This window comes from Mus pahari, unplaced genomic scaffold, assembly GCF_900095145.1.
Source record: "Mus pahari unplaced genomic scaffold, PAHARI_EIJ_v1.1 scaffold_7343_1, whole genome shotgun sequence".
NCBI lineage: Eukaryota > Metazoa > Chordata > Mammalia > Rodentia > Muridae > Mus > Mus pahari.
The window spans coordinates 57,869-74,036 of record NW_018392702.1 but is presented as its reverse complement, the minus strand read 5'-3'; the positions used below and the strand labels follow the sequence as shown (position 1 = coordinate 74,036).

Below are 16,168 nucleotides of genomic sequence, written 5' to 3'. Positions count from 1 at the left end.
CCTGCTCAGAGCCCTCCTGGGTGGCCACCTTTCCTCTGGTCAGGAAGGTGTCCTGATGTCTGGAGCCCAAAATGGGGTCTGTCACAGAAGCTGTGTTGCTTCTGCCTGACCCAGCAGCTGTGTAGCTTCTGCATTCCGCACTCTCACCAGCACAGACTGGAGCCTGTGCGACTGGGAGCAAAGATGGCTCCCTCACCAGCTCAGTCAGTGAGAGCCCTCCTGGGGGGACACCTCTCTTCTGGCAGGGAAGGTACCTGGATGTCTGGAGCCAGATATGTGGTCTGTCCCAGAAGATGTGTCACTTCTGCAGTCTGCATTCTCACTGGAGCAGACTGATCCATGAGCGCCCTGGAGCAAAGGTAGCTCCCTCACCACCTCAGGCAGTGAGAGCCCTCCCAGGTGGACACCTCTCCTCTGGTGGGGAAGGTACCCAGGTGTCTGGAGCCCGAAACAGGGTCTGTCCCAGAAGCTTTGTCACTTCTGCAGTCTGCACTCTCACTGGAACAGACTGGAGCCTTGACAATCCGGAGCAAAAATGGCTCCCTTCGGGAATTCAAAATTCAGAGACATTTGATATAATGAACACATAAATAATTATGTTTATAAAAGGTAACAAGTATTTTCCAAAAACTATTTCTGCCTGTCCTTGTCCTCATCTTTCCCACTAGAGATCCCTTGATTCTCTTAGTTTTTTAGTTTTGCCAGTCGTTTGAAAATGAAACTTAACAGAAATGTACAAGTAGGATATTGTTAGACTTACTTTTTTATTCATGTGTATGATTGTGTTTCTGTGTATGTGTGAATATTGGGAATTAGAGTTGTCAGTGGAGGCCAGAAGAGAAACTCTGGAGGAGAATGCACAAAAGGTTGTGAACTCCTAGACTTCAGACTGTGACTGTGATCCTCTGTACAGTATAACCATCTCTCCAGCTTCAGGGGGAGTGTGTCTGTAAACACCTTAAGATCATCTTGCTCTTTTTGAGTCTCACCAGAACTCCAAATGCCTCTGCACTCTGAGTGCTGAAATTAAAAGCATTGGTCATGGACTGGAGAGATGACTCAGTGATTAAGTCACTGACTGCTCATCCATAGGTCCTGAATTCAATTCCCAGCAACCACATGGTGGCTCAAAACCATCTGTAATGGGGTCAGATGTCCTCTACTGGTGTGTCTGAGGATAGCTATAGTGTACTCATATAAGTAAATACATAAATAATTAATTTAAAAAAAACATTGGTCACTACCCTATAAATGGAGATTTTGACCTTGGATATGTCTGTAGGCTGACACAGATGCTACCTAAGTCTGTAATGTGAAAAATCATGGAATTTATAGAGTGCTTTATCTATGATCTTGGGTGAGTCTTGTTCACAGGGTGGATGTTGTGGATTTTACTTTTTTAAGGTTTTCAAAATTATTTATTATTTATTTAATGTAGATGTGTTTACTCTAGCTATCGTGAGACACACCAAAAAAAAAAGAGGGCATTGGATCCCTTTACAGATGATTGTGAGCCACCATGTGGAATTGAACCCAGGACGTCTGAAATAGCAGTCAGTACTCTTAACTTTTGAGCTATCTCTCCAGCCCCATTTCATTTACTTTTAAAAAGGAGAATTTTGTTAAGTTCAGAAGTCTTTCCTTGTTCATACTTGTAAGTAAACCTTATCAAATCTCACTTGTTAATATTACTACAAATTTCACCAGAGAAATCTGTAAGCATTTGAAGTGGTTAAGGTTATGGTCATGGATTCAAATTGGAAATGTTCTCCTGAGAGCTTAGTGTTTATTTTTGTTGTGGTGGGCTGCAGAAGGGTTTAAAAGGGACACTTTATATAATAGTAGAAATATCATAGCGTTCTAAAATATGTAGCAAACACCTACTTGGTGAGAGGATGAAGTTATCTACCTACCCTGTGTGGCAGAGGCTGCAGGTTTCACCTTTGGACAGATATTGTTTACTTAGGGAACTTTCCTTTTGTGAAGGTTCCAGGCATGTCTTTCACTCCATTTGGATGAATGGAGTCTATATTAGTAGATACACAGATACGGTAGATTAGCATGAGCCTGGAACCTGAGGTGCTGTGGTCCCATGCTTGAGGATGTTATTTTATGAATTAATTATTTTATTTATTTACATCCCAAATGCTGCCCCCCTCCTCTTCCCTGCTTGAGACGCCCATGAGGATGGCTCTTCATCTTGCATAATGACCCAGGTCCCTCTGGATCCTGCCTTTGTTTGGCATAGTGGAGCATGATCCTCAAGTACATTCAGTGATGTGAGCTGTACTGGCTGGTTTTGTGTATCAGCATGACACTAGCTGGAGTTATCGAAGAGAAAGGAGCCTCCCTTGAAGGAATGCCTCCATGAGATCCAGTTGTAAGGCATTTTCTCAATTAGTGATCAAGGGTGAGAGGGCCAAGCCTATTGTGATCGGTGCCATCCCTGGGCTGGTGATCCTCAGTTCTATAAGAAAGCAAGTTGAGCAAGCCAGGGAAAGCAAGCTAGTAAGCAGCACCCCTCCATGGTCTCTGCATCAACATATGCCTCCAAGTTCTTGCCCTTTGTGAATTTCTGTCCTGACTTTCTTTGTTTATGAAAAGCAGTATGGAAGTGTAAGTAAATAAACCCTTCTATCCCGCCAAATTGCTTCTTGTTTATCATGATTTTTGTGCAGGAAGAGAAATCCTGAATAAGACAGGAGCTGCAGAACTTTCTGCCTGCACTGCTTCCATTATTCTTTCTCCACCATCTAAACCTCTGGCTGTGCCTTAGTTTGGGTTTTACTGCTATAAAGAGACTCTATTATCAAGGCAACTCTTATGAAGAACAACATTTAATTGAGTCTGGCTTACAGTTTCAAACATTTTCATCAAAACAGAAAACATGGCAGCATACTGCCAGGCATGGATCTGGAGAATGAGCAGAGAATTCTACATCTTGTTCCAAAGACAAACAGGAGAAGACTAGCTTCCATGTGACTAGGAGAAGGGTCTAAAAGCCCACTCCAATAGTGACATACTTCCTCCAACAAAGCCATACCTACTCAAAAAAGACCACACCTCTCAATAGCAACACTCCCTAGATCTAGGATATTCAAACCATCACAGACTGTATCCTAGTACTCTCTCCCTCACTGGGTGAAACCACAAAATAAATGTTGCTAATTTAGCTAAAAATAATTACCTCAATCTTTAGAAGCCCAGATCTGTATAGTAAGATGTAGAGGAACACAGAGATTGTGAGCCTAGAGTTGGCAAATGATGGTAGACAGATTCTGCTGGAACCCAGAAGGTGACAAAAACAGGAGAGGAGCAGGGCAGGGTCCTGCCTGGCTGAGGTAGCAGGAGGGTCTGATTGGGAAAGAGCAAAGAAGCTTCTTACCTTGCACCCTGGCTCACCTCTGCAGAGTATTTTCCCTCTGTACCCTGCACTTCCTCTTGGGTCTGCTGTCACATTTATGTGGGACATGGAAGAGAAGATATTTCTTCAGCATACTGCAAGGTGGTTCAGGGTGGGCAGGAATAAGAGCACCCACAGCCAAGGCAGCCACTGGCTTCAGGAAGAGAGGCAAAGTGTCATCACCATGACTGCTGGGTCAATGCTGAGTCTGCACTGCTCTCATTTTAACTTGTAATCTAGATCACAGTGAGGCTGAATGTTTTCCCTAAAACTTCCCAATGTGAGTGGTAGGGATCTGTTTTGTTGGGTAATGGAAAATTAGCTCCTGGGAGCAGCATCTCTAGTGTCCTGATTCCCCGCCTAAGATCCAATGCTGGGGCTGTTATCCTAGAGCAGTGACTGGGGACACATTGCTTTAACCTGATGTCTGTCCTCATGGTCCTTATAACAACATCTTTGTAAATCGAGCCTAGATGCCAGGGAGTCAGCACTTCCTAAATGCTTTGACATCAGGATCTGTATTCTAGCCTAGAAATTATAGGAATTTTCAAAATGGCTAAGATCAAAAACTCAAGTAACAGCCCATACTGGTGAGGATGTGGTGAAAGGGGAACACTCCTCCATTGCTGGTAGGAGTGCAAACTTGGAAAATCACTCTGGAAACCTATCTGGCAGTTTCTCAGAAAGCTGGAAACACCGGAAGACCCAGTTAAACTGCTCCTGGGTGTATACCCAAAAGATTCTCCACCATACCCCAAGGACATGTGCTCCAATACATTCATAGAAGCTTTAGCCATAATAGCCAGAAACTGAAAGCAACCCAGATGTCCATCAACCAAAGAATGGATACAGAAAATATATCCAAGGAATACTATTCAGCTATTTAAACAAGAACATCAAGAATTTCACAAGCAAACACTAAGCAAATGGAACTGGAAAATATCATCCTGAGTGAGGTAACCCTGACACAGAAGGACATGCATGGTATGTACTCTCTGATAAGTGGATATTAGCTAAAAAGTTCAGAATACCCATGATATCACACACACACACACACACACACACACACACACACACACACACACACACAAAGAAGTTAAACAAGAGAGAAAGTTCAAGTGAGGATGCTTAAATTCTACTTAGAAGAGGGAACTAAATAGTCATGGGAGGCAGAGAGAGCAAGAGATCTGGGTGAGAGAAGACAGGGAGATGGGAAGGGGTGGGCAGGACCAGGCATGGGGAGAGACAGAAGAGAGGCCCTAAGGTCCAGTAGAATAAATGGAAATCTGCAGCTGCTGGAGCTGGGGGATTCTCTAGGAAGTCCCAGAGACCCAAGATAAGGGAGGCTCCCAGGAGTCAAGGCAGATTGCCTTAGCCAAATGCTCAACAGTGGGGATATGGAAACTGAAGAGACCACTTCCAGTAGACAGACGGAACACTCAGTGGGAGAGTGGGGACACCAAACTACCTACAAGACTTATGATCCAAAATTGGTCCTAAGACAAATGCAGGGACAATGATGGAGCAGAGTCTAAAGGAATGGCCAACCAGTGACTGGTCAATTTTGAGATCTATCCCATGGGCAGGTACCAATCTCTCACACTATTAATGATGTTATGTTATGCTTGCAGAAAGGAACCTAGAATAGTAGCCCTCTGGGAAGCTCTACCCAGCAGCTGTCTGAGACAGATGCAGATACCCATGTTAAACAAACATTGGACAGAGATCAGGGTCACCTATGGAAAAGTTAGGGGAAGGGTTGAAGGCCTTCAAAGAGATGGCAAACCCACAGGAAGACCAAAAGCTCAACATACCTGGACACTTGTGAGCTCCTGAAGACTGAACCACCAAGTAAAGATCATACACTGGTTGGCCCAAGGCCCCAAAAGCTCAACATACCTGGACACTTGCGAGCTCCTGAAGACTGAACCACCAAGTAAAGATCATACACTGGTTGGCCCAAGGCCCCAAAAGCTCAACATACCTGGACACTTGCAAGCTCCTGAAGACTGAGCCACCAACTAAAGATCATACACTGGTTGGCCCAAGGCCCCCAGTACATAAGTAGCCGAGCGCTGCCTTCTCAGAAGCAAAGGGGAGTGGAGGCTTTGGGAAGAACTCTTCAAGGGAGGACAGAAAGAGGGAACAGCATTTGGAATGTAAATAAATAAATAAATAAATAAATAAATAAATAAATACTTTACAAAGAAAGAAAAGAGAAATATGGATTTCAATAGTAAATACTTTTGTGGGTATCAATCCCTATTTGCAATGTAAATAACTCAGAATTGCTGGGCAGTGGTGGCACATGCCTTTAATCCCAGCACTTGGGAGGCAGAGGCAGGTGGATTTCTGAGTTTGAGGCCAGCCTGGTCTACAGAATGAATTCCATCAGAGCCAGGGCTATACTTAGAAGCCCTGTCTCAGAAAAAAAAACTCAGAATTTTGAGACATTTGCTTTATGAAGGTTTTATTATCTGATTGTATGCAGACTATTTCAAGAGAAAAATAGCTATTTTCCAAATTACCATGATATGGTAAATAATGACAAGAATGTTAACTTTTGTGCATGTCCTCACCTTTTCCATTAGTATATCCTTGCTTAGATTTCTGGCTATTTTGAAAATCAGGAATGTACATGTTCACAGAAATATGTCAGAGGGATAATATGTGCACGTTCATTTTTTCAGTCCCCCACCTCCACTTTGTGTTTGTTTGCCAGTATTACAGTTGCCTTTAATGGCCAGAGAGGGCGACAGAAACCATGATGTTTCAGCAACTTGTGATCTGGGATCAGAATACATAAGAGGAAACAGTGCTTCAAACTTCTGAGTCCTCTCCCTGGATCAAAGAGGATTTGTTTTCATGAACATCTTCAGAGGAGTGTAGGGTTTTTTTTCTGTTTGTTTGTTTCAGAGTCTCACCATGTATCCCTGGCTGGCCTGGAACTAGCTATGTAAACCCAGCTGACATCCAACACTGACTAATACACCTGCACCTTAACTCAGTGTGCTGGAATTAAAGGCATGAGTTCCCACACTTGCTCACTGTGGAACTTTACCTGGATACTTCAATAAATTGGCACAGGTGGGGTTGTTCAAGGTTGTTTAACTGTGAACCTGAAGCATCAATGAACTCTTCATAGTCTGCTTCCTTCCTGCCTACCATTCTATTTCTGTTTCCTGGAGCCTGCCCCTGCCCATCCACTCCCTAGCTTCCTAAGCTCTGCAGGTATTATAAATGAAACTCAGATATATCAATCATCAAAGCTAATGTCCACAAATGACGGAAACATCCAATATTCACTTTTTCTGGGTTTGGATTCCCTCACTCAGAATGATTGTTTCAATCATTTTCCTAAAATGTCATAATCTTTTTCCCACATGAAGTATTTATTTGCAACAAGATATATCATTTCATCTACATATTTATTCATTCATTTATTAATTTATTCTCTCCTATAATGTATCCCACTTTAGTTTCCCTTCCCTCATCTCCTCCTAGCCCTCGCCCTCACCAGCCATGCTTCTCTCAACAAAGCAAAGATCATCAAAGTTGAAGAAATGAGACCAAAGAAGTATTGAAAAAGCTACCTATGCAAGTGCACCATCACTGTCCATTGAGTCTTGTTTATTCTCCCTCCAAACAGCACGTGTCCTGCCACAGGTCTTCCCTTGGCAAAACATCAGGTAAGTCTGCATCATATGACATATACAGAAAAATTCCATTTCAATGCCATGAGGTCTTTGGAGGCCCTGGACTGCAGGAGTCTCTGTAGTATTGTCACCCTGGTTGTTAAGGTCAAAGAAAGCTTGCTGTCTGGCAGCCCTGAAGAAACTAGGCTTGGCCATCCATCCAAAATATGTCAACTGAAGAGACAAGAAATGGGAAAGGAACTGTGGCCTCACTGAGTATGCTGTGGGGGAAGATTTGCAGGACACTAAATCCAACTGGACTTCAGTCATGATGACCTAGAATGTCCCCTAGAGATAAAACCAACTGGAGAACAGGTTTTCAAAAAATTGAGCCTATAGAGAGCATTTCTCATTCAGACTATTACAGAGCCTATCTGTAAACTTCACAACTAACAGAAAACTTGATTGTGAGCCCACTTTGTTTTAAGATTAAATTTTATTCTTTTTTACATGTATGTCCATGTATGTATGAGGATGTACACAGTAACACCTGACATACTGGATATCCCTGGAACTGGAGCAACAGGTGTTTGTGAGCCACCTATTGGAAGTGCTTGGAACTGAACATGGGAACACAGCTATCTCAACAAGCTATAGTAGCCACTAATTCAACTCTCCAAACCCAGGAAGACAATTTTGTCTACTTTCTTTTGCTGGATCCCAGAGCCTGGAACATGGCCAGGCAAGTGACAGACTCCCCAACACTTGCTGAGGTCTAAATCTCAGAAGCAGGCTGTGGCTGCCTACAGGTGAATCTGGAGCAGGAATATGGAGGGATTGTCTCTTCCATTTGTACAAGAGGGACATCCTACTTGCTTCAAGATAAGAGACCTTGACCAGCAAATTCTAGAGCCCCCAGCATACCTGGGGTACAGCATCAAGTCTTTGTGCAAGGGAGGAAATCGTCTGAGGCACAGACAATCTTACACCGTGGGTAGTCAGAAGGGAGGGGGCAGGTCAGGAACAGGAAGTCCTCCTCATCCAGCATTCCTGCTGCTTCCTATCTCCAAGTCCTGCCCAGGCCACAGCTACCCAGCCACGGGAGCCTCCCCATGCCACAACACAAACTTGGGCACCACAATTAGGCACCAATTTCATATCAGAACCAAGGAACGATGGGCATGTGGTCATGGATATGACAAGGTGAGTCTAAATCTGCATAGGACCCAAGCTGGGGACAAGGGGCAGGATGTCTGGGTTCTCACTCTGAACTGTGGAATATGACCATTGAATTCACAGGGTAGAGAGTCTCTGTCTTTTAGGTCTACCCTAGATTTAAGGAGGACTATGCTATACCTAAGGCTGGAGGTTAATGTAGGGATCATACTGGTGGCATGGGAGATAGTGAGCAGATTTCTGGGCTAGGGGTGATGAAAGCCCTACCAGTATCACTTTTTCATTCTCAGCTCATGCTGCTTCTAATCTAGGCCCTCTGAACACAGTCTCCATGACCATGGACAGAACAGCCAACTCGCATCCCCTTTATCTCCCCTGGATCCTTGTAATCCAGGAAGCCAAGGCTTTGCTCATGCTGCTTCTAATCTAGGCCCTCTGAACACAGTCTCCATGACCATGGACAGAACAGCCAACTCTCATCCCCTTTATCTCCCCTGGATCCTTGTAATCCAGGAAGCCAAGGCTTTGCTCATGCTGCTTCTAATCTAGGCCCTCTGAACACAGTCTCCATGACGATGGACAGAACAGCCAACTCACATCCCCTTTATCTCCCCTGGATCCTTGTAATCCAGGAAGCCAAGGCTTTGCACAGATGGCCTGGACCAGTCAAGAAAGCAACATGACATTGTGGCACAATGAATAAGACTACAGGGATACCAGGATCAAGGACCAGGAGTAGACATAGTCCTCATTTCCCCATGCCTACTTTGATTCTGTCTATGATACCTGCTTCTGGGATTGGAGCCAGAGTATATTGTGAAGAGAAGCAGAAGGCAAGGAACAAGGCAAAGTAACTCATCCCCAGACACTACTCCCAGGATACCAGGCCCAAGAGCTGGGTTAATTAAGGAAGCAGGGCTCTGGAAATGTTGTTCCCAGGATTTAATCTTTCTAACACTCAACCAGCTAAAGTCTCTGTCATTGTCACTGGGGACTCACACTCTGACTATCACACAGGATGATGACTATGACACCATGTGCCCTCCATCTTGTCTACTCAGCTCCTCAAATTGCAGGGCTAATGACCCTGAAGTAGGTGGTGTCACGAGACTCTGCAGAAAGAATTGAGGATGAGACATAGAGAAGCTATGTCTCCATTTGCCCTACCACATCCTCCCTGCTCCACTTTTTGGGGGCACCTTCTGAGTTCTCTTCTCAGTCATGCTCAGAGCCTCCTGTTCTCCTCCTGGTTCAAACCTCAACAAAGGTGTTCTGGGAAGAGAATGAGGTCTTACCACTAAATATCCCCAGGCTTACAATCACTCTTGTCAAGTGTTGGCCTCATGTAGATGTTATGTGGGCAGAATTCAGTTTGTGGAATTCCACAGAAACAGGACTGAGCCACTGAGGTCCTTCATGGATAATGAAGGGCATAGTTTTGGTGGGGAAAGACTCAGAGTTTCCTGAAAGTCACAAGGGATTCCAAAGAAAAAATGAGAAAATTTCTCAGCTTCTAAACCCCAAAGCTCTTCAGGTGAATGATCTTAATTCAGAAGACAGGACTCTTCCATCTTCCCACAGACAGACCAATGTCACCCATTACATGTAAGGCTCCATCAAATTGAACCACAGATACACTGGAACCTGGAGGGACATGGAGACCTCAATGGGCTTTAGCTACAGTGAAGGGTTGAAAAGGCTTAATGGTGTGGAGTCAAGTTTGACTTTGGGTGTGGCACTGGCAGGCAGCAATTCTGACCTCAATGGCAGGACTAGGATATCATACACTGAAGAATGTGCATGGCTGTGAATTGTCAAAAAAAAGGGGTGCTTTCCATAAGTGCTTTGAGTGTGCCTGCCCTAGTCACAGATACCTCACCCTGAAGGAGAGCATAAGCTCCTACACTGAAGGAAGCAAGACTGCTAAGATGCTCAGGTACCAGAGAGACTAGGGTGACTTGGCATACAGCTGAAGTTAGTTACCAGGAGGGAAGTAGGTGGAGAGTCCCACCCAAGTGCATGGAGATGCTCCACACAAGGTTGAAGACTGTATGAGATGTCTCTGCTTACAGATAAGAGGGACCCTGTGATAACCTTAAGTATTGATTCGGTCTTTTATCAAAGGGGGATGAGGGTTCCAGGGGTTTCAGTTTCAGTATGAGAAGGACTCACCAAAGGGTTCACCATTATACCAAGTAAGTGTCTATTAGCCTGTCTGTCACCCAGCCTTTCCTTTCAATGTACATTCCAGGGTGAACCATGACATCTCCAAGGTCTGATCTCTGACCAAACACAATGCCCTTCGAGTTCTGACTCCAGGGTGGCTGTGTCTCTGAATCGCCAACCCAGACCCAGCCATCTGTATTTCCCAGAGAGAGACCTGAAGTCTCCTCCTCTGTGTTGGTTCATGATAATTCAAAAATGTTTCAAGGAATGGAGTATCCAGATGATAAGTTGAAGCTGCTCTGTAAAGTCTGTGCCTTCCTCTATCCCAAAATGTAAAATGACTGAACTTTCCAGTTTTTTCTCATTAGACTTACCCAAAGACACACAAGACACATCAGGTCAGTACTGCAGGTGATGTCACCCTGAAGTGCTGGAACCTGGCATGCTCACTGCTGAGCTCACCCTCAGCTGACAGAGGGATGGGAACATCAGCTATTGACCCCCATCGAGGCAACTGTTCTTGCCCTTCTTCTTAAAGCTGTGGTTATCCAAGCTGTGGTGATGTTTCTGTCATGGAAGAGGAGGAGTAAAGGTAAGAAGGGGGCAGGTTCTGAGTTCCAGTGTCCCGGGGATTTCAAGCCTGAGGTATTTGTATGACCTGCCCCATAAGAGGAAAGTGGTTTGCACACATAGGGGCTTACTGCTGGGGCCTGTGTATGGAGATTTACTCTATTGTAAATGAAATCATTGATGGATTCATTATTCTTATGATGGAGGTAATACAGGCCTGACTCCCAGCAGAGATTGTGGAGAAGGCCCCAGTGGTAAAAAACATCCAGGAGGACAGTTGTTCCTCTTAACATACAGTCTTGCATTCTGTTTTCACATGCTTCTCTGGGTCTACACTTATACATCTCAAAACTTCTCTGAGATAAGAGCTAGGGGACGCCACTGGATCTCCATGAATCAGGTGCCTCGCAGTCCTTTCATAAAATGTTTTACTTCCAAAGATGAAATATGAGGAATCTATGCTCAGGCCAACAATAAGTCCTGTGAGGCCTGATTCCCTGGAATTTGTGGTAGAAGAGGCAGGAGCCTATGGAGGTGCTAAAGCTGACATTCCCTGCTCCATTTCCTGTCGGGTTTCCTCAGCTCATTTTTGCTAGATCCCAGTCAAGACAAGGATTAGGATGTAGAGGCTCCTGTCAAAGCTATATGAAGATGTGACCCTGAGGAGACTTGTGTGTGACTTGGGGGGAGTCATAGGAAGATGTCGTGTGTTATCCTGACTCTCAGGACAGGGACAATTTGAGCATGTGATAAGCTCATCATTGAGTTACCATACACAGATATGTGAAATTATTCCCTGTGCTTTTCCTTACATGAGAGCTGCCTTGTATTTGAATGTGCCATAGGGGAATTTTTACAGTTTTCCACTTGCCCATGTGACTCCAAAAGCTCCTGGATTTTCACTCTGCAATTGTTCTCTGACTGTGTCCAAAAATATGTCTTTGATCAGCACTACATTATCAAGGGAGGAACCCAAACATCCCTGAGCACTGAGCCCTCCCTACAGTGACCTTTGTCTGTTTTCCAGCCATCTCTCTCTGTCAACTGAGGCTGGCTTAGAAAACACCATCAATATGTAAACTCATTTTTACTGAATTACAACTGTATTTCTTTGTGAATAATCTAGAGATTTTTGGCAATTGTTCACCTCCTCTGACAGCTGTTGTGTAAATTTCCCCAGTTCATTCTCTGGAGATTCCATCAGAATGACCCTGTGTTTTCCCCTCCACTGTAGTCTTGAACTGATCCTCCTGCCTGAACCTCCCAAAGTGCCGAGTTCATTTGGGTGTGCCATGACATGTAGCTCACTTGAGACAATATGAAGTGTGTCTACTTATCTGTATGGAGAAGAGATTGCAGTAACATTTAAGATGAGATTTGTAGGCAGGTAGTATTTAATTGCTACATGAAATCTTTTCATTGTTTATGCTCTTTAAGAAATAAATCACCCTAATTCAAGCATGCTTAAACTCTTCTGCTTCCCAATGGGTAGCATTACAGGCATGAACCACCATGTCCTGCTACATTAGAAGAATTCTGTTAGAGCGTACTTTTAGTATTAAATAATATTTTACACTGTCTTAGATTTTCTATTGCTATGAAGACACACTATATAGCCTCAAGTTCATGAAATCCATGTCAAATTAATAGAATCAAAGAGAAATAAGGATTCCATAGATTCACACAATTAACTATTACCTAGCTCTCAACAATGGCCTAACCACTGCCCTTTAGATCATTGGATCTCTAATTGTGGTTCACAACTGCTTTGGCAAACCTCTGTATCCAAAAATACTTACATTGTGATTAAAACACAAAATGACAGTTATAAAGTGGCAAAAAGGTAATTTTATGGGTGTAGGTCACCACAATATAAGTAACTGTATTAAATATTTCCAGCATTTTGAAGGTTGAAAACAACTGCTTTGGATAATCCACTAAGTCACATATGCCAACATCAGTGGGAAAAAACATTAATAAGAGAGCAGAAAACAAAACAGGTGATCACTAGGGAGTTGCTCAAGCTTGTACCAAGACGCCCAAGAGGGAAAACTCAATTCCAAGCAAATCATAAGCTGCAGAGTGGTGAAACCTGATATCTCATATCAGTATTCTCTGCCTTGGGTGCAAAGCATCAGACCAGGACTGAATTGTGATCACCCAGTACTGAACTCAGAGTTGCATCACTGCAAATGACATGAACAGAGGTTTTTGCAAAGTTCACAGAACTCTACAGCAGCCAATCTACACTCTCCTCATTTACAGGTAGTGGATCTCATTCCAGACAGTTCAATAAAGGGTCTGACTAAGTAACAACTATTTCTCCAAAATGTTGAACCTGCATCTGCTGCCACACTGGGCTGGTATAGCTCTTTGTCATGACCAGCCTGAACTCCTTTACAATACAGTTAGAAATGTATTGTTCCTCCCACAACATAAAAAAAGTCCATTCATTGACAACTGATACCTTACCAAGTTGACTACAACAAAGATAATATCTAGGTTCCCAAGATAATGTTAGTGATTTTGAGTACAAGAATTCATCACAGTCAACTTAGGGGCTCCTTAATGCTTCCAAAGATTGTGACAATTTGTACTGAAAGAACTTGGTCAAAGAATGTCCTACTTCAAAATAACATTCAACAACTTAGCATTCATTCAGTGGGCAAGATTTTCCTCTGGATATGAATGCAGCCAATAATGAGGGACTCAATGATGTTTGATGTCCTTAGTGTGGACAACCTTGAGCAAGGACCACCTGTGCCCATTTAGTGACTTACCCATGAGGAAAATTTACAATTAGCCCACTTGGTTGGCAAGTTCCTTTAATCCCAGCAATTTGGAGCCAGTACCAGATGGATGTATGATTGTTAGGCAAGCCTGGTCTACATACACACTTCCAGGCCAGCCAGGCTGCATACTGAGATGCTGTTTCAAAAGTTAATTAATGTGAAGGGTTCTTGACGATCCTGCAGAAGACCAGAGTTGATTTCCCAGCACTTGAGTCTATCAGGTCACATGTTCCTTAACTCCAGATCCAGAGTTTCCTACGACCTCTTCTCAAACATATGAGTACCTGCTCCTTGCAATCACACAGAGACACACAAAAATACATACAAATAAAATGGAGTCTTGAGATTGTTTCTCCTAAATTATATTTGTGAAAATGAATTTTTCTGTGTTTCAAATATAAAAAAACTGCAAAAAGGAAGACAAAAATTACTATGAACTGTGGAAGGGAAGATGAAAATCAGAACTCCCTGAAATGTTAAATATCCGAAAAGTTTTCTGACAGCACTAATTTATATTGGAAAATAGTTTTTACTATTTTTATTCAACTTACATGCAATTAGTTATTAGTATCTACATTGAATCAAAACACTTGAAACCTCCAATTCCTACCATGATAGTATGAATTTCTATAATCAATACAAGCACAGTCACCATAGAAGGATAAACAAAGTCTAAGCATGTGCAAAGATTCTGAAACTGAAACGTTTGATAATTACTGACTTACTGGCCTCTGGACAATGACTCCAGGATGTGTGACCTGGAACAGAGGACAAACTTGATCTTAGGAATGGATGCCAGGATACCAGAATGCAGAACTGGGTGCAAGATGGGTAGCAGGACTCTAGAATCCCCCTACACACCCAGGAATTAATCTTTCTAAGACCTAACCCATCAGGTCTACATCAATACCTTTGGAAAATCTAAGAGACGCCAATCAGCATCAGCCATATCAGGGTTACAGAGTCAAGAAATACCAACCCTGATTGAGTCTTCATTCATGTCACATAATGAGAAACCATGGACCCTGCAAACTCCTTCTCCTCTTCTTGGTAGCCTTGGCCCTGAACCCAGTATTGTGCAGGTTATTGCAGGGCTTGAAGGGACTGGGCCTTTTGGGGAGTTGGACGCAGCACCTGGAATCATCATCTCTGCATCTTCTCCCTTGCCTAACCAGACATTCCCTGATCCCCTAGCTGGATCATCCCTGACCCTCTCCTGCATCTCAGGTTCACAGACACAGCACCACCCCTGATCTGCTCCTTACCAACCTGCTTTGATCCAGGCTGAAGAGTCAGGGATTCAATGTACCCCACCCACAGACTCACACTGGCTGCAGACTTTTAACATTGTGATTTTTGAGCCTGGCATGTTGGAGGCCCAGGGCATCCAGGTCATCTATGTAGACTCTATACATTTTCAGCAATTCAACAGCAAAGAACCCACTTCAAGGATGAAACTTTGGGCTGCTTAGATGGAGCAGGAGCCACCTGAATATTGGGAGAAGGAGAAAACACAAGTCCTATACTTGTCACAGACCAATGAGTTCTTCAGTTCATGGTGGATTACTATGAACACAGATTGGATAATGAGTCATCTCAAGCCTGAGGTTGATTCCTCAGTGTCCTCTTGGCTGGCCCAATAACTCCACTCTAGTTTCCCAAATCAGAGATTCAGCCATAGTGGAAGGGATCCCTGGGAACTTTTGACAGGAAAGAACCACAAACTGTGACATTTTTAGGAGTTTAGTTGGGGACAAAATCCCAGTAGGGGGAGGAGCCTTACAGTGATGAGAGACTGAATGGGAGTGGGGCAAAATATCACACTATACAGGAAATGTATGGCTGCAATGTGGCAAATGATGGGAGCTTTCTTGTTGGTAACTATCAGTTCACTTACTATGGCTATGATTACATCATCCTGAACAAAAACCTGAGCTCTTGGAATGCACAGGAAAAGGTAACTCAAATGGTGAGGAGTTTCTGGGAGGCATGTCAGAAAGTTGGAGGACTTACCTGCTAGGGGAGTGCATAGAAAGGCTTCATATATGCCTGGGCCTTAGAAAGGAGACATTGCTGCACTCCAGTAAGAGAGGACCTTGCCAAATCTTTCTGCTTCTTACATTGTAGCTCCTAACTTCCTGAGGCCTCCTCCTCAGCAGGGAGCAGCTGGAATGCTTACACTGATGTGCATCAAAGATAGAAAGAGATCTCCACAGTGTCCTGACTCAACATGAGAGAGGGACTCTCCAGAGGATTCTCCCTTCTCCCAGGACAGTTCACTGTGTCCATTAAGCAACAGTTTCATAATTACTCGTGGCTGTCCAAATTATATCAGAAATCAACTGAAACCCAAGGAACTAGGTATACTTAGGAGGTGTGTGTTTGCTTGTATTTTTCTTCTTTTGTTCTTGTCATTTTTGTTGTTG

The 16,168-nt window shown here is 43.6% G+C and overlaps 1 pseudogene; it reads left to right on the top strand.

Moving 5' to 3' along the window:
- Positions 1-14,750: 14,750 nt before the first annotated feature.
- The window catches only part of LOC110315142, an 11,913-nt pseudogene continuing 10,495 nt past the window's right edge, over positions 14,751-16,168 (top strand).